The following is a 19,489-nucleotide window of genomic DNA, read 5'->3' as shown; positions in this document are numbered from 1 at the left end:
TGGCAAGCATTGGTGACGAAGGATAAAGATGGGTTCCTTGATGGAACCGTAGGACTTTTGACCACTGAACGATTGTAGCTGTACTAGTGCAAATGAAATCAGCTCGTGTGGACTTGGATCAGAAATTGCTTGAGTCCTGAGATCGTCGCCAGGCTCCCACCAACTGAAGACTCGAAAACCATGTAGGACAATATCTGAGAAATGTATGGGAAACTAGACAGAAGGCTGAAGGTGGAGCCAGGGGATGCGAAACGGACTAACTGAGGGTGGCGTAAGGGAAAATATGTTCTTCAAACACAACATGACAAGAGATAAAGAGAAGTTTGCTAAACAAGTTGAAACATTTGTAAACACTTTGCGTTGAGCTATAACCGAGGAAAATACATAGATGATGTAATGCCCTGATCCTCGAGCATGTGCCCATCCCTCGGTGGTTGATAAAAAATACGACATCCTAGGACGCATCACCAACCCATTCTTTTTATTGCACATGCGGAAGCGAATTAAACACCCCTGACAACAAACATCATGGGATAGGAAAGCAGGACAATCACATCAAACCAAACATCTTTATAAACAAACTGAGATTATAAACAAAGGTCTACAAAAGATTGACTTTCAAAAAGGAACTGTCCCACGACTTACTAGTCGGACATGTTCACCGATCCTTCGATTCCACCGGCTCCGAGGGCACCGGGTCCTCTACAGATCCATCAAGAGGGTTAGCTGCACCCTCGCTAAAAGTGGCATTGACAACCACTGCGGGAATCTCAAAACCCTAGAGGGGACCCACCTTGTATTCATTGAGTCCATGGCAGAACCATGCCCTGAATTGATGAGATACTCTCTTAGGTAGGCCCTTGTCGACCTAGACGGTAGTCATGATCAATTCATAGACCCAGTGACTATCGGGGATTCGAACATCTATCCCCCGCTCAGTAATAGCCCACGGCTATTCGAAACGTTCTGAAGGAATTGCCATATAAGGACTTGAAAATATTAAGCCCACGACGGGGTAAGACAATGTCTCAATAAGTCTACCCCCTAAACTCCAACTAGGAAGGAAATACGCCTAAGGGCGTCCTAACCATGTAGCCACACAATCACAGAGACTTGTCATGTCTCAGATTCTTCCTGCATGTTAGCACAGTTTATATACCCAACCATATGTGATAATCAAACTCAAACAATTGGAATGACATCACTTTCATCTCAATAAACACAAGGGGTCCCGATTATAAGACTAAATCGTTATGAACGTTCCATTTCATGCCACACAATTTTGTTCCATAATCCGGCGCGTCAATTTCACTTCGCATGCGTCCCAATTGTTAATCACATCTACACATGGGCACGGCTTACTCGAAGTTCGGCAGTCTTCTGGCATAGCCATGCATCGTCTCGCCTCACCGAGCATGGCAACATCACTACGTCGACGGATTTCCATAAAGGAGCATTGGTCCAATCTCTACTATGACCAACATCCATTGGTAAGGCATCCCGTATAAGGGCATGTCCAGCTCAACAGCTTGGATCAGGTTCTCATAACCATTCATGCACCCATCTAATTCTCGACCAAGACATCATGCTTTGCATCCAAATGTCCTAATTAAAATAACATACTTGGTTCATTTTCTTTGTATTAAAAACACACGGTAAAAATAATTGTGTGTGGGTACACAATCAATTTGAACAAGAAAAACCAATATTTCCTTTTCAAATCCCACTATTAGATATAATATTTAAAACCATTTTCGGTGTCCAAACCTGACACTTGGTATTTTCTAAATAATTACCAAAATTTCCAAATTTTGAATTAAATACTCAAAATTACAATCACCACTTAATTTGCACAATTTAACACTCAATTGTAGAAACTAAGCATATCATTGCAATCAGCACGAAATTCCGATCACCGATTATCCCGATATAATTTCCGAAAAATATTAACTAATTAAATAAATTCCAAAATTAATTAAATAATTCAATTTAAATGCAATAAATAGTAACTTAGGCCGGAAACGCTAATCTAATCGCCTAAACGAGCCTAAAAAATTTCCGAACCTATCTAGATAAATAGTATAACTTATCTAGCCCTTAATTTATCTAATCTAACCACCTAATATGCATAATTGAATAATTAAATCACTAATCTAATCTAACTAACCACCAAATCCCTAATTAGCCTTAGTTGCAAGTTCGAACAAAATTTACATTTTCCTAAGAATTGCAAAAATTCACAACAACAAATACAATCATAGTAAAAAAAAAAAAAAGATTTAGGAAATTTTTTTATCTCCCCCAAGCTTGAATAAAGGATTGCCTCAATATGAAAAGGAAAAATAGGAACAAGAAGACTTCCCTTGTTGTAAGTTGTGTCTAATGATGGCCTTGATGACTAAACTCCTGGAATGTAGTTCCTCTAGAAAGAAAATTAACCTAGATAAAATAAAGAAAAATTAATCTTTTTTGTCTTTTTTTTTTTTGTGAAAAATAAACTTAAGTATAAATGAAGAAACATAATGAAAATGATTAGGTTGCCTCTAAGAAGCACTTGTTTTATAGTTTTCAGCCAAACTATCTTAGAGGATGAAGTTCAATGGTGGTCTTCTACTTGTTGTAATCACCTTCGAAGTACGACTTCAAACATTAACCATTCACCTTGAATGTGCCCCCGGTATCATGCGCAATTTTAATTATTCCGTATGAGAATACTTGTGTGATTATAAAAGGACCAGACCATCGAGACCGTAACTTTCATAGAAAAAGTTTAAGAAGAGAGTTATAAAGTAAATTTTTTTGACCAATTTTGAACTCTCTTTTGAATATTTTCTTGTCATGCCATTTTTTTTTTTTATAACTTAGAATTTTCATTGGCCTCATTGCAAAATTCATCCAATTCCTTCAGTTGTAACAATTTTTCTTCACCCGCAGATTGCATATCAAAATTCAAAAATTTTAATGCCCAATATGCTTTATTCCATTAGTAAGTGATAAGCCTTCCTAAACACAAGCCTAAAAGGAGACACCCAATTGGGTTTTTGAACACTGTCCTATAAACCCAAAAGGCATCATGAAGTTTCATTGACAAATCTTTCCTAGTGGCATTCACTGTTATTTCTAAAATGCTCTTAATTTCCCTATTTGAAATCTCTATTTGACCACTAATTTAAGGATGATATGGGGTTGTGACCTTATGGGTGACTCCATTCTTATTCAAAAGTGCTTCAAACTGTTTGTTGTAAAAATGTGTTTCCTATCACTTATGATTGCCTTAGGAGTGCCGAATCGAGTAAAGATATCTTTTTCAAGAATTTGACTACAACCTTAACATTATTTATTGGCAATGCAATGTTACGATTTCTACTATCTTAGGCATATACTCCACAGCCACAACCACTAAAATGTATAAATTCCCATAAGAAGGTGTAAAGGGTCCCATTAAATCAATACCCCAAATATCAAATAATTTACTCACAATAATTTTGTTTAAAGGCTTAATCAGCTTTGATTCCATTTCCGGATATTTTATGCCTAAGTACTATTCATTTTTGCACCAAAAAGTGACACTTTTTCCAATTCAAAACAAGGTTAGTCTCCTCACATCTTTATAAGACCAAAGAAAAATTATTTAAGCATGAATCAAATGATAAGACAAAAATGGAAAATCATCCATGAAAATCTCAATATGTTTTTCAACCATAATAGCTATCATGCATATTTGAAAAGTAGCTGGTATATTACAAAGACCAAGATGCATTATTCTAAAAGTAAAGGTACCATAGAGGCAAGTGAAAGTCTTTTTCTCTTGATCTTCTGGTGTAATAAGAATTTGATTATACCTGAAAAATCCATCAAGAAAGTAATAAAACTCATGTCCTAGAAGTCTTTTCAACATTTGATCAATAAATGGTTAAGGAAAGTGAATTTTTCTAGTGGCATCATTCAATTTTTTGTAACCCATACACACACACCCCACCCAATAAATGTTCTAATTGGAATCAATTCATTATTGTTGTTTTTCTGAACAGTCATGCCTTCTTTCTTCGGCACAACTTGCATAGGACTTGCCCAGGAACTATTAGAGATAGGATAGATGATCCCTGCATCAAGTAGCTTAATTACGTTAGCTTTCACTACTTCTTGCATCTTCAAGTTCAAACACCTTTGAGGTTGGATAGTGGACTTGTATTGTTCTTCCATCAAAATTTTGTGCACGCAAAGTGAATGGTTAATTCTCTTATTATCAACTATTTTCCATCCAATTGCACCCTTATGCTCTCTCAACACTCTGAGCAGTTTCACCTCCATTAAATATGTCAAAGAAGAAGATATAATTACTAGTAAAGAAGAAACTCCATTTAAATGAGCATATTTCAAATGAGAAGATAAGGGTTTGAGTTCAAGAATTGGAAGCTCTTCAATTGATGGTTTAGGCTTTATTATGTGTTATCCCAACTCCTCAAACTTAATTGTCTTTCGCCTTGAATATGGTGGAATTGTCTCCATAAAATTTGCGTAGTCTTTTATCTCCTCATTCTCAATTTCTTTGTCCCTTGGTCGAACTAGACATACTTCAAGTGGATCTTCAAAAATATTTTGTTGAAAAACCTAGTTCACTAATTGTCAATTGTCTCAATTCTAAAACAAGAATCATCATCATAGGGATATATCATTGCCTTAAAAAATTAAAGGAAACAAGATCATCCTGAACTCTAAAAATCAACTTCCCTTGGTGTACATTAATAAGGGCTCTTCTTGTTGCTAGAAAAGTGTCGCGACTTGATCTTGCTGCCCTTGAACCCTCTCGCCAAGAAAAGGAAATGGGGGAAAAGGTTTGGTTTAAGAGTACTCGATCACGAGAGTTCCTTCATGGTTTGCGTTCCAAAAAGACGCCGTCATGTCTTCTTTTGGGTCAAGCCTTTTGTGAGTTCCCTCCACAAGAATGTGAGCTCTCCGAAGCTCGTATCCTGCATGATAGCAGAGTATCGCAATCCATATCCACATAGGTTACACACCTCGAGAGAAAAGGTTGGGTGTGGATATTGAATTTTAGGGTACCTTTACCATGGTAGCCCTCTCGGTAGTATGCTTTGCCCATAAGGATGACATCACTTCATCCTTTGGAATACTCCTACATCAAGTATGCTAAACCATGGTGAGTTTTATCGAAACTCGTACCCTGCACGATGGGTTCATTTTTATGGTCTAGTTATTTATAACAACATAAAAATAAGACGAGAGTTGCCACTAGCCTCATTTTTGGGGGTTGGCTCGAAACCCATTGAGGGTGGGGAGTGTTCCCTTGATTCTTACGCAACCAGATATCGAGGTCTGGGACTTGAGTTATGCCAATATTTCTATTAGCATCCTTTCGGTACCTAAACAGTATATTGTGTTTACCTAACGTGTCCATGTATTTCTTCTTACATTTTTTAGATTGTTGGTCCTAAACTAAGTGATCATGCATGGTTGGTCATTTTCATACTAATCTATTTCTAAGGAAAATGAGAGAGAAAAAAAAAGCAATCAATGGAATTAAAATTATCAAACAGTAAGTAAACTATCAAGGAAAGCTCTAAATCTACCACGCAATCCTAAAATATATAAAAGAGAAACACAATTTAAAATAAGATAAGACGAAGAGAGAACTTGCAACTCGTTGGGCTTTATACAACAAAAAGAACCTGAGTCATATATCGGAAAAATATATAGTACATGATAATGGTCGGAATGGATATTGACATCCATGGTCTTTGCGTTTTCTCCACCTTTGAAGTTCTAATCTAAAGCTAGTCTAAGAAATCTATAACTAGGTGCATATAATAGAAAAAGATAAACATACACATAAAAACAGACAAAAACATACTTCATGTCAAGAACAATCACTTGAAGAAATTTCAATGTGAAAATCAGATGTTGGGGTCTTAGGGTCAGCCTTTGTCTTTCATACATGGGTCCCACTAAGACAACTACCCAATCCATTTTTTGACTTATAACCATTATCAACTAATTGTGTTCTCGCATGGCCAATAACATTTATAAGTCTCCTAACCAAGCAATCTATGTGATTCCGGGGTTTTTCCTTGATATCATGCATTGACCCTATCATTTATCTAAAAGTCACATGCATTGCAAAAATTAAATATGCATGCAGGTCTTTTAGACCTTGTTTCCCAACCAATCAAGTGAGAAAGTGAACTGTCAACGGGTCATCTATTACCAAAAGCATGCACCAATCGCAAACACAAGCACTTCTAAATGAATGACGTGATTGAATGCATAAAGGGTATGTGTGATGTGTCAAAGACATATTTTGAAATCATATACGAAATTTTTTGACACAAAGTGATGTCTCGGCTATAAAACGCATTCAATTGCCAAAACTAGCTCGGGGCTTGCATAAATGCACTCACAAGCATCACAAGTATTTTGAATACAATTCAAACTGTAACATTCACGATATCAAATCAGGATTTTAAAAAGGTTTAAAAATATTTAGAATTAAGGAATATCTAGATTATGAAGCACATTCAATTGCCAAGGCTAACCCGGGGCTCACATAAATGCACTCACAAGCATTGTAGGTATTTTGAATATGATCTAAACCACGATTTTTCCTTAAGCCAAATTGAGCTTTGGAAAAGAATTTCTTAGAAATTGTTTTTGGGAAACATCACATGTACCAAAGTATTTAAAAAAAAATGATTTGGAAAGACAATTCATCGAAAATCATTTAACAATTAATATCTAGGTATTTAGAGTAACTTTTATGAAGATGGGATGACCTAGGTTCATGCACAAACTAACCTAGAAAGTTTATTTAAACAATTGTAATCATGTTCATATCAGAAAATTTCAGAACAAGCATGTAAAGACAGAAAAATTGGGCAATACTTAAAGACAATTTGGCGATGACAAAATTTCCTAACATGCACAACAGGATAACAAACAATTTTGTGAAGAAAATTTTCCTAATGGAGCTCTACATGATTTTACAAAAATCAAACGACAAGCAACAGCTTGTCAGAACATTGTCAAAACAGTAGGACACTTAACCAATATAACAATGATTTATCCTATTAAAAAAAGTCTAAAAATCACAAAATTTATTCACAAGATAGCCAACATGATGAAAAAAAACAAGTTTTATTAGGAGGTCAAGTACATAATCCTAATAGAAAAATGGAACAAAAATATCAAATTTCTGTCCAAATAGGGGTCTGAATATGATCCTATGTCCAAACTCTAATCTAATTTTGAAAAAAAATAGAAAGTAGTCCAAATGATGAGCGATCTGCATAAAATTAGTGGCATTGGAAACCTCTAAGTATGTCTTTTGACTTCCTAGAAGGGCTCGAGTCTAAACTAGGTCAAACTAGTACTCTAAGATCAAGATTTCTAAAGGTGCGCATATTGGTAACTAAAAGCCAGAACACAAACATGCATTAATAAATCTCAAAACCATGCATGTAATGCACAAATGGCATGAAAAATCCACATATGATATAAATTAGATACGACAAATAATTGAGGTGATCATCTAACCCTAAATAGACATGGGAAAATGTCATACAATTCGATCACAATAGGATATGATTCAAAATTCATGATGAAATACTTGAAGGTTTCTAGGTAAACATGTGCTCTTAAGGTACACATTAATCATGCAAAATGACAATCAAATGCAATGAAGTGAACATGTACTCAAACCTTATAACATGTAGTTTAAGTGTCAAGAAGACATTATCGCAAAATTTAGTCTCTAATTGTCTCAAACAAGCATGGTAAGATGCATATATGATAAGATTTTATTTCAGCATTAACTTCACAGAATGTGCATGATTACAACTATCTCAAGACATGCAAAAATCTTACGAAAAATCCTACATATAAAGCATGCAATGATGAATGTTTCTTGTTAGGGGTTTGAAACCTAAATGTCATTGCCTAAATCGCAAAAAAATGAAAAAAAGAAAGAAAAATATATGCACATTTAGACTATGTACCACTACAACACATTTTAACCTTAACTCATGCAATTGACTCACTTGCCGACGTCAAGACTTTGCAAAAAATACATCAATTGAACATATGTATCATATATTTAAAATTTTATGAAGGATTTGAGACCAAATAAGCGCATTAGGGGACTCGATTTTATCAAAACAAAATTCAGATCAATGCAAGGCATTCTGTCCTATGTACGAATCTAAGCAATTTTGACCTAGTTAAACATATCCAAAAAATTCTGAAAAAATTACAAAAATTTTTCCACATAATTATGAACAACTTTCATGAAAAATGGTTCATCCAAAATTCAACATATAAATTATTACAAAAATGACAAAATCAGATATCAATATGGAACAAACTAACCTAGGCTTGGATCTGAGTAAATTTGACCGAGTTAAGCACATCCAAAATCACAAATATATATATATATATATATATATATATATAATGTGCATAAAATGATTTGGAACAAAAAATGTGAAGGAAAGATTGTCTAGAAATCATCACAAGAGGCTATACAAATATAGTAAAATCTCATTTTGGAATAAGAACAAAACCGAAAATCCACTTAAACTACTGCAGAATTATTCATCTTCAGAAGTAGTTTTTGAGGGTCAAACGACACTTGATTGGGGTATGCAACCTATTGATTCGAAGCTTGAGATGTGTATTATCTAAGCCTAAGAGGACTCAAGTTGAAATGAGGTCATTTCAAACCTCGTTTTGGCCAAAACTATAGATCAATTGTATGGCTATGAAATTGCAAATTCAAGCAAAATCATTCAAGTTCATCATCCACATTCAAGCTTCAGCAACTCTTGATATATATCCTCAAAATTGAACCCTAGCCCCAACCGGCTAATTTGGCCTCACTTTATGGGGTTCGAGATCGAAAAATTACTTTTTGATGCGGTTTTCCCGATTTTGGTCGCGATTGAATAGAGTTTTTGCCAGAATTTTGATTGAATCTTCAATAGCGGAAGTGGATCTGACAACTCCCTTCCTAAACACTGAAATAATGCACACTAGATGCACATAGATATTAACCAGGCACTTTTTATTTATATATACTGAATGGACATTGTTCGTTGGTACATCAAAAGCCAAAGTTCTCTATATTGGCTATATCCAAAAATAACTAGATCGACATTTTCCATTAGCTATTCACACGTCGTCCATCAACAAGTGCTTGTGTCCAAAAATTCACCGCCGACTTCACGTCCTCGGTCACTCTACTCCATCATCGTCCTCTGGTGGCGGTGGCATCGTTATCACTCTATAATATGTTAGCCCCCACGAGGGGTGAGTACAACTACTCAGCAGTCAAAGTTCTACTAAACTATATTACGCAAAACTATCATCATTTGATTCCATGCAATCCAAAACAGGGCACACGACCAAAACAATGATTATGCATAAGTTTAAAAGAATCTCAAACAACACAGTACAATGAAATGTGTAGATGTTTAAAACTCATTTTATCATGACTCACTACCACCATCTTCCGTACCAATGTTTACGTCCCTCCAGGCATATCGCACCCAACCTGGTATCATGAAGTCCTCCGGTTCCATATTTCAGTCCCCAAGCATTCGGAGTGTGTTATGTTACACCTCTAGGCATCTTGCACCCCACCTGGCATCATGAGGAACCTTCAGCACTCACCATGATGTCATGATGTCCCCTACCCTTCGAAAGGTGTATCATCATACATTCGGGCATCCTGACACCTGGGGAACCTCTAGGGCTCACTAGTTCCAAGGCATCCAAAGGCATCGCCACTATGATCCTTTAGGCAACTTGACGCCTGGGGCATCATCGTCCTGAGGGTTCGACGGCATCAATAACACATCAACCATGGTGTAGTAGTCAAACCATTTTAAATGCCAAAACGTTCTTGTACCGACAATATGTGAAAATTGCTTTGATTTCAAAATCCAATGAAATCTTAATGGCGTATCAAATCCCTATCGGTAAAATCTTTTATAAAGTGCAAAGTTCGAATACCAGAATAAATCGAAGAAGTTTTCTATTGTTCCACCCTGATCAAAATCCGAAATTTACAGGCGTGGACTTAAAACATTTTCATGTTTCAAAACTTGGAATGTACAAGTGATGATTTTCAGCAAAACCATAAGCATTTCTTGAAGTATTGAAAACCACAGTTCGGTGGGTTGATAATATCGGTTCCAACGTGAAGATTTTTTAATCTAAAAACTTTGAAATACCAAAACTATAAGGCTTTCTTGAAATACTGAAATCGACACATCGGCGAGTCATCAAACTTGGTCCCAACCTTAAGATTTTCAAAGTAGTTTGCACGTAAGAGCTTTGAAAACATTAAAAATCAGTACATACATAGGTGCCGAATTCACGCTCAACCATAATGGATATGAAATCCATTATCAAATAGCTCAAAATCAATTCGGCAACTTCCAAGTTCACACTTTAGCACGAGTATTCAAAACAACGTTAGTTTACGGAACACACTTCACCAAATGACGACGTAATTCACGTCGTATAGGTTAGTAGATATTAACTTGTCTTCGATTTGGTGGCGTCCACGGAGAGACAACCCGTGAACTTCGGCTGCGGATGTGGTTGGGTAACAGTGGTGAGGAAGCTGGTGACGTTGGTGGTTGGCTGTGGTCAGCTCTGGGCGACCCAACAGTGATGAGGAAAGCTCGGGGCGCGGCGAGTAAGCCGGTGATGCGGCGGTCGAAGGCAGCGAGATACACGCGAGAGAAGGGCGGGGAACCAGCGGCAATGATGGAGAGAGTTGCGGTTTCTCTCCCCTCTCTCTCTCTCTCTCTCTCTCTCTCTCTCTCTCTTCGCCGTTGTTGACAAAACCGGTCAACATTTCTTGGGATTCCACAGCTGCTCGAGCAAGGGACAAGTGGGAGTGTCGTGGTCGTCATCCGGATTCTCCTCCGCCAGCGCACGAGGGCTGATGCGTGGCTTCCGCTGGTCAGCTCCTCTTCATGCATTGAACGTGGCAGTAGGGTCAACCTTGCATGCATGCAGGACGTGGCTGCTCCTTCAGTCAACACTTCCTCTTTTGTTGACAATTGAGAAGACGTGGCTGCTTGGTCGAGTATTTTTCTCTTGGTTGACCCGTTGAAGGGAAGGAAGACGTGGTTGTGGCACGGCCACTTCTTGGTCAATTGTTCCTCTTTAATTGACCATCAAATGGACGTGGCTGCATGGTCATTTAAGTCCGATGGTCTTTGTGTCTTCAAGCAAGAGAATAGATGGACGTGGCTTTGTTTAGTTGACTCTTGAGTCAACTAAATGAAATCACGCTGGCAGCAATTAGAGAGGGCAACACCGACTTGCACGTCTTCATCTCTGCATGAAGAAAGCGCTGCGGACGTACGCATGGCCGCTGCATGCTACGGGTCTTCGGTGGTTGATTTGCGAGGCCGCTCAGGATTAACGTGTCTTCATAGCCGACCGCATTAAGCGGGAAAATTGGACGAGGAGCTATCACGAGAATGTGATGAAACGTGACGTTTTGTTACGGCGAGTGTGGTGATGAAGCAGGGTCATAATTGGTGCTAACGACATAGTCCGATGACAAATTTGTCAACCCATCTCGGACAATTACATATTTGAGGTCCGGCGAAATCCAGAAGTCACAAATCTCCCCTCCTTAGAGAATTTCATCCTCGAAATTGTACGTCTCTTACATCTCTTTGAAAAGATGAGGGCACCTTTGCCTCATTTCCTTTTTGCTTTCCCACATCCTTTTCCACGTTGTGGCATCACCCTAAGACCTTAACTAGCGGAATTTTCTTCATTCAGAGAATTTGCTCCTTCGAATCTAGTACTTGGATCGGCTCTTCCATGTACCTCACTTGCTTATCCACTTTGATGGCTTCATGATTGAGTATGTGAGCAGGGTCGGGCTGATACTTCCTCGGCATTGACACATGGAAAACATCAAGCGGATTTGTCAATTTAGGAGGCAATGCCAGCCGACAAGCTACATCCCCTACCTTTTTGAGGATCTCAAAAAGTCCAACAAATCTAGGGCTTAACCTACCCTTTGTCCCGAATCGTGATATTCCCTTCATCGAGGATACCTTTAGGAATATGTGATCTCCTATGCCAAATTCTAAGGGTCTTCTACGCTTATCCACGTAGCTTTTCTTTCACCTAGTTCATTCCAACAAGCAAGAATTCTACAAGCTTAACCACGCTTCTGTTGCGTCACTCTGATAAATTATCCTAGAAACACTGCCCTTCCAGTTCAATACATAGTTCGGTTCAATTCTGCCCCCTTTTGCCATCCTAGAAGCCTGCTAGGAGCCACTCCTTACTTAGGCGCTCTAGCCTTGGCGTCCACTCCCCACCCTCATCGGATCGGGTCATTACAGGTTAACCAGCTTTCGCTTGGTTTGAACTCGAACTACACATCTACTAAAGGGGTCTTGTTTCAATAGGGACTAACTCACAGAGATATTATTTGATTGGCCTATCCCATACTAAGCCTCATGGTTTTATCCTTTGGCGCATGGGTAAGTACTATCCCAATAGATCATCCATCCTAGTTCGTTGCTTATGGAGCCAGTCCATTCCTACAATGACATCAAAGTCATACCTAACTATCACTACCAAGTCCATTCACAGATTTCGTCCCCCTATAGTTATCTTACACTTCTCGCATACTAATGTGGACAACACCATGTTCTTCAGCAGTGTAGAAATATGAAAAGGCATATCTAAAGATTTGGTTCCTATTTCTCCCAATCATCTATATCTCTCAGACACAAATGAATGCATGGCACTTGTGTCAAATAACGCATATGCCTTCTTATCATTTATAGAAATTGTACCTGGGTTAATGTTTTTGGACGCTTCCGCTTCCTCCTAGGTGATTGTGTACACCCTTTCTTGTGCCAGTGGTCTCTGTGATTTTCCTTGTGAAGGTGGTCCACCTACACGTTGTTGCACTTGTCGCACCGAGTTAGCATTCGGTTGTGATCCTTCTCGTGGACAATCTCTCCTAAAGTGACCTCTCTGCCCACAACCAAAACATTTCAATTGATCATTACGAGGTCTTGGTCCATACTGTCTACCACATCTTTGGCAAAAGTTGTCTTGATACGACACTTTTCCTAGAGCCTGACCACTCTTGGTCTTTTCGAAAGTTCTAAAATTTCGCTTTTTCTTAGAATCCCAAGGCGTTTCTCAAGTTAGATAGGATCTCTTACCTTGTCAGGTATCACTCAATGTCAGTTGCCTTCTTGATTCCATTTGCTCCCTTATCCCTTCTTGTTCTACAAGTTGTGCCCGTTCATAAATTTCTCTATAATCTCTCATATTTAGGGGCATTAGTTGCCTCCTAATATCCGTCCTCAGGCCTTTCAGAAATCTCTTAGCCTTTTCCTCTCAATCCTCTATCAATCTAGGGGTATATCTGGACAGCTCAGAAAATTTCACTTCTTACTGGTCTACCGTCAACTCCTTTTGTTCTAATTGAACAAATTCAGTAATTTTCTTATATCTAGCACAATCAGAAAAATGCTTTCTATTGAAAGCTCTAACAAACTCATCCTAGATTTCAGCAGTACCAAGTGGAAAAATTGTGTCCTTAGAAGCTCTCCACCAATGCTTAGCATTTCCCTCTAATTGGTACTCTGCCAAAGTTATCTTTTCAGTGTCATTGCAGTTCAACAACCGGAAAATCTTTTCTATCCCATCGATCCATTATTCCGCCTCCTCGGGACTTCCCATTTCAATAAACTTAGGTGGTTTCAATTTCAAAAATTGTTCCACTAGTCCTTGAGTATGGTGTTTTGGTTCGGGTTGTTGCTGTTGTTGTTGAGCTTGTCTTTCCATCAAAATTCCTATATTAGTTAATGCCTGTAGAATGTCCTCCATTTGGGGTTCTGCCCTTAAAGCCGTAGCTTCTATCCTTGATGGATGGAGAACCCCCAGTTCGTACCATGACTTTCCTTTAGGTCATTTAGCACTTATTTCAGGAACAATTAGTGACTTAGTGTCACTAATTAGCTAAGATAGAAAAGTAACGTTCACACGTTACTGAGATCACATAAGTAACATAAACATGTTACTTGCACACACAAGTAACTCGCAATTGTTACTAGTAGTCTACTAGTGAAAATCAATCACCTGTTATTCGCAGTTAGTCAACTATCCCTAAAAAGTGCCTTATCTTGTGCATCATTATATTCTGCTTTTCTACTAATACACTTTATCACTCCAAATAAAACCATAGCTTTGATACCATTACTTGTGATGCCCCCTGGCAGCCCCCAATCCGTTAGGGTCGCCACGGTATTTCCTTATCCTAGATGTCCTTTATTTTGATACTATTGGATTTTGGTGAATCCGTGAGTCTGGGGGTCTATCACATTTTTCATTGGTCCTTGTGCTATATCATGGTAGAAGTGGATCCAACAACTCCCTTCCTAAACACTGAATTGATGCACACTAGATAACCAGGCACTTTTATTTACATATGTTGGATGGACATCGTTACTCAGTACATCAAAATCCAAAGTTCTCTATATTGGCTATATCCAAAAATAACTAGATCGACATTTTCCATTAGCTATTCACATGTCGTCCATCAGCAAGTGCCGATGTCCAAAAATTCACTGCTCACCTCATGTCCTTGGTCACTCTACTCTGCTCGAGCCTCCATCATTGTCCTTTGGTGGTGGTGGCATCTTTATCATTTTGTAATATGTTAGCCCCCACGAGGGGTGAGTATGACTACTCAGCAGTCAAAGATCTACTAAACTATATTACATAAAACTATCATCATCTGATTCCATGCAATCCAAAACAGGGCACACGACCAAAGCAATGAGTATGCATAAGTTTAAAAGAATCTCAAACAGCACAGTACAATGAAACATGTAGATGTTTAAAACTCAATTTATCATGACTCATACCACCATCTTCCGTACCAATGTTTGCGTCCCTCCAGGCATATCGCACCCAACCTAGCATCACGAAGTCCTCCGGTTCCATATTTCAATCACCGGGCACTCGAAGCATGTTACGTTACACCTCTAGGCATCTCGCACCCCACCTAGCATCATGAGGAACCTCCAGGGCTCACCTTGACAATGATGTCCCCTACCCTCCAGAACGTGTATCATCATACATCCGGGCATCCCGACACCCGGGGAACCTCTAGGGCTCACCAGTCCCAAGGTGTCCAAAGGCATTGCCACTATGATCCTCCAGGCAACCCGACGCTCGAGGCATCGTTGTCCTGAGGGTCCGACCTGCATCAATAACACATCAACCATGGTGTAGCAGTCAAACCATTTTAAATGCCAAAACGTTATTGTATCAACAATATGTGAAAATTGCTTTGATTTCAAAATCCAATGAAATCTTAATGGTGTATCAAATCCCTGTTGGTAAAATCTTTCATAAAGTCCAGAGTTCGAATACCAAAATAAGTCAAAGAAATTTTCTATCGTTCCACCCTGATCAAAATTGGAAATTTATAGGTGTGGACTAAAAACATTTTCGCGTTTCAAAACTTGGAATGTATGAGTGATGATTTTCACCAAAACCATAAGCATTTCTTGAAGTATTGAAAACCACAGTTCGTCGGGTCAATAATATCGGTCTTGACGTGAAGATTTTTGAAACTAAAAACTTTGAAATACCAAACCATAAGCCTTTCTTGAAATACTAAAATCGATGCATTGGTGAGTCATCAAACTCGGTCCTGACCTTAAGATTTTCAAAGTAGTTTGCATGTAAGATCTTAGAGCTTTGAAAACATTAAAAATTAGTACATACATAGGTGCTGAATTCACACTCAACCATAATAGATATGAAATCCATTATCAAATAGCTCAAAATCAATTCGGCAACTTCTGAGTTCACACTGTAGTGTGAGTATTCAAAACAACATTAGTTTACAGAACACACTTCACCAAACGATGATGTGATTCACGTCGTATAGGTTAGTAGATATTAACTTGCTTTCGATTTGGTGGTGTTGATGGCGAGACAACCCGTGAACTTCGGCTGTGGACGCAGTTGAGGAACAGTGGTGAGGAAGCTGGTGACGTTGGTGGTTGGCTGTGGTCGGCTGTGGGCGACCCAACAGTGACGAGGAAAGCTCGGGGCGCGGCGAGTAAGCCGGTGATGCAGCGGTTGAAGGCAGCGAGACACACGCGAGAGAAGGGCGGGGAACCAGCGACAATGATCGAGAGAAAGTTGCGGTTTCTCTCTCTCTCTCTCTCTCTCTCTCTCTCTCTCTCTCTCTCGTTGCCGTTTTGTTGACAAAACCAGTCAACATTTCTTGGAATTCCGCAGCTGCTCAAGCAAGGGACAAGTGGGAGTGTCGTGGCCATCATGCGGATTCTCCTCCGCCAGCGCACGAAGGCTGACGCGTGGCTTCCGCTGGTCAGCTCCTCTCCAAGCAGTGAACGTGGCAGCAGGGTCAACCTGGCATGCATGCAGGATGTGGCTGCTCCTTCGGTCACTTCCTCTTTTGTTGACAATTGAGAAGACGTGGCTGCCTGGTCGAGTATTTTTCTCTTGGTTGACCGGTTGAAGGGAAGGAAGACGTGGCTGTGGCACGGCCACTTCTTGGTCAATCGTTCCTCTTTAATTGACCATCAAATGGACGTGGCTGCACGGCTATTTAAGTCGATGGTCTTCGTGTCTTCATGCAGGAGAATAGATGGACGTGGCTTTGTTTAGTTGACTCTTGAGTCAACTAAATGAAATCACGCTGGCAGCAATTAGAGAGGACAACACCGACTTGCACGTCTTCATTTCTGCATGAAGAAAGCGCTGCGGACGTATGCATGGCCGCTGCATGCTACGGGTCTTCGGTTCGGTTGATTTGTGAGGCCGCTTGGGATTAACGTGTCTTCATAGCCGACCATGTTAAGCGAGAAAATTAGATGAGGAGCTATCACGAGAATGTGACGTTTCGTTACAGCGAGTGTGGTGATGAAACGGGGTCGTAATTGGTGCTAATGACGTTGTCCGACGACAAATTCATCGACCCGTCTCGGAGAGTTACATATTTGAGATCCGGAAAAATCCGGATGTCACAAAAAATGAACTAGAAATTGCTTAAAAAGAACAATGCAAAAGAAAGAAATGAAAGACACCACATTTTGGCTGAGAAAATGGGGCTCCGTCATGATCAAAAACCTAAATCTCGACTTTTTATGCATTAATGACATGTCGCCTAAAAATTATGTGTCAATAGCTGCACATCGTTATGTGGAAGTTTGAAGAGGTTTCACTCAAAGATAAAATTAATACCTGTAATTTTTAGTCGACTCCATTTTGGGAATAGAAATGAAAAAAGATACAATATTTAGTTAGGGACGTACCTGACACTTACCTTCACTCATTGGGGTATCTGAACTTTTGTTGGAGTTTCTTCACTCTCTCTCTCTCTCTCTCTCTCAAGGAATGGAATGAAGGAAATGAGGTTATTAAGGAAAAAATGAGTGTTTTAAGGATAACCACTAACCTAATGACAAGGTTTAAGGATCACCTAGAACCCTAAGGACAAGGTTTGAGGATTACCTAGAACCTAAGGACAAGGTTTGAAGATAACCTAGAACCTAAAGACAAGATTTAAGGATAATCTATAACCTAAAGATAAGGTTTAAGGATAACCTAAAACCTAAAGACAAGGTTGAATGATAACCTAGAACTTTAAAAAGAAGGTTTAAGGTTAATTTAGAACTTAAAAGACAAAGTTTTAAGATAATTTAGAACCTAAAAGACAAGGTTAATGGATAAATAGGAATCTAAAGATGATGTCTAAGGATAACCTAGAACGAGAGGTATGGTTTAGGATAACCAAAAACCTAAGGGATGAAGTTTAAGGTTGATCTGAAACCTAAAACAAGAGGTATGTTTTAGGATAACAAAAACCTGAAACAAAGGATATGGTTTAAGTTGACAAAAAACCTAAAATAATGGTATGGTTTAGGATTATCAAAAACCAGTTCACTAAGGAACACATATTTTGAAAAGGGGTTTTCAAGATTGCTTGAGAGCCAATCTTGTGAAACAATTTAAGCAATCTTGGTAAACAAAACCGATTGTCAAATCCCTTCGGAGAGGATTTTAACAAAATGAGATTTGATTAACCGCCTAAGGGCTAAATCAAATATGCCTAAGTGGAGATTTCCTGATCAAATGAGGTCTTTCACACTAGCTCTCAAAAAGGCTTTTATTCCCAATCATTGATATGAGAAAACTGTTTAAATCTCACTGGAGAGGTTTCACTCAACCTATGTCTATGGCTTTCGGAAATATTCACAATGAATACAATTCATTGATCAAAAGATCTTTTGAAAGGACCGTAATGATGGCTTGGTCATGGGCTTACCCAAAGGGTATGTACTTTTAGGCTAAGAAATGAATATTCAATCAAAATCTTTGTATGGTTTACAAGTCAAGAACCTTGAAGATAAGATAAGATATGATTGCTTACACTCCTTTTAGTGGTAGCTCTTGTGTGATATTCTTATTTCAACTCGAACCACCCTAATTGAAAGAGACTTCAGATAAGGGTTGTAATGTTGGTTTGGGTGAGGCTTAAAAAGGCTTGAAATTTTTTTGGATATCATGGGGTTAAAAGTGAAAGATTATCTTGCCATCATTACCATCGCACAACTTTTCAAAAATTTTACTCTTAATATTTAACCAATCTCGAGAGTCCATTTGACTATTTGTCTTGAGACATGAGAGGTTCACTCTCTTTTCTAATGACATTGCTTGCAATACATGTTTTGCAAAGCTTTTCTTTTATTTTTCTAAATGATCTTTTGCATGACCATTGATTCTGCTTTTTTTTTTTTTTTTTTTTCTGCACTCTTGCTTTTCTTTGCATTTTTTGTTTTTCATGCGCATTAGCCTTGCTTTTACCAAACACACTACTTTTTCATGCCCCCTAGTTTTCACTCTCTTTTGAGCATTTAGGACTCTCAATTGTTATTTACAAACACGACCAACATTCTCAATCTTGTTGGTAAATCACAAGCCTTGCCCTAGTATAGGAAAATAATCATCACCTGAGGTTATGAAGGAATTGCATGAGGCTCAAATTGGCTAAGCAAAGGGTTGTGTTTGGGGTAGTGAGCAAAATGCTCTTCATCACTTTGGGATGCTTCAAGCTTTGATAAGAAATCACTTGAAGCTAGCATAAGAAGATTGATGCAAGTGAAAGCAATTAAATCTTCCTTGATCTATTGCTCCATAATTTTCAACCAAGACCCCCTATTTTGCCCCAATGTAGGTTGTTCTTGACAGGGATATTTTAGAATTGCTCCCTATTTGGCTCAAAGTGGCTTGCAAGGATATCAATAGTGTTTGAGATTGAGAAAGAAAATACTTTATCATCTCAAACCATGTATTCACTGTGAATGAACCCTATGTCTCAAGACATAGTTCTTTTTTCTCAATTCTCGTAGAGAATGTATAAGGACATGTTTGG

The sequence above is a fragment of the Eucalyptus grandis genome, chromosome 4, assembly GCF_016545825.1.
Source record: "Eucalyptus grandis isolate ANBG69807.140 chromosome 4, ASM1654582v1, whole genome shotgun sequence".
In the NCBI taxonomy this organism is placed as follows: domain Eukaryota; kingdom Viridiplantae; phylum Streptophyta; class Magnoliopsida; order Myrtales; family Myrtaceae; genus Eucalyptus; species Eucalyptus grandis.
Note: the sequence above shows the minus strand (reverse complement) of the source record.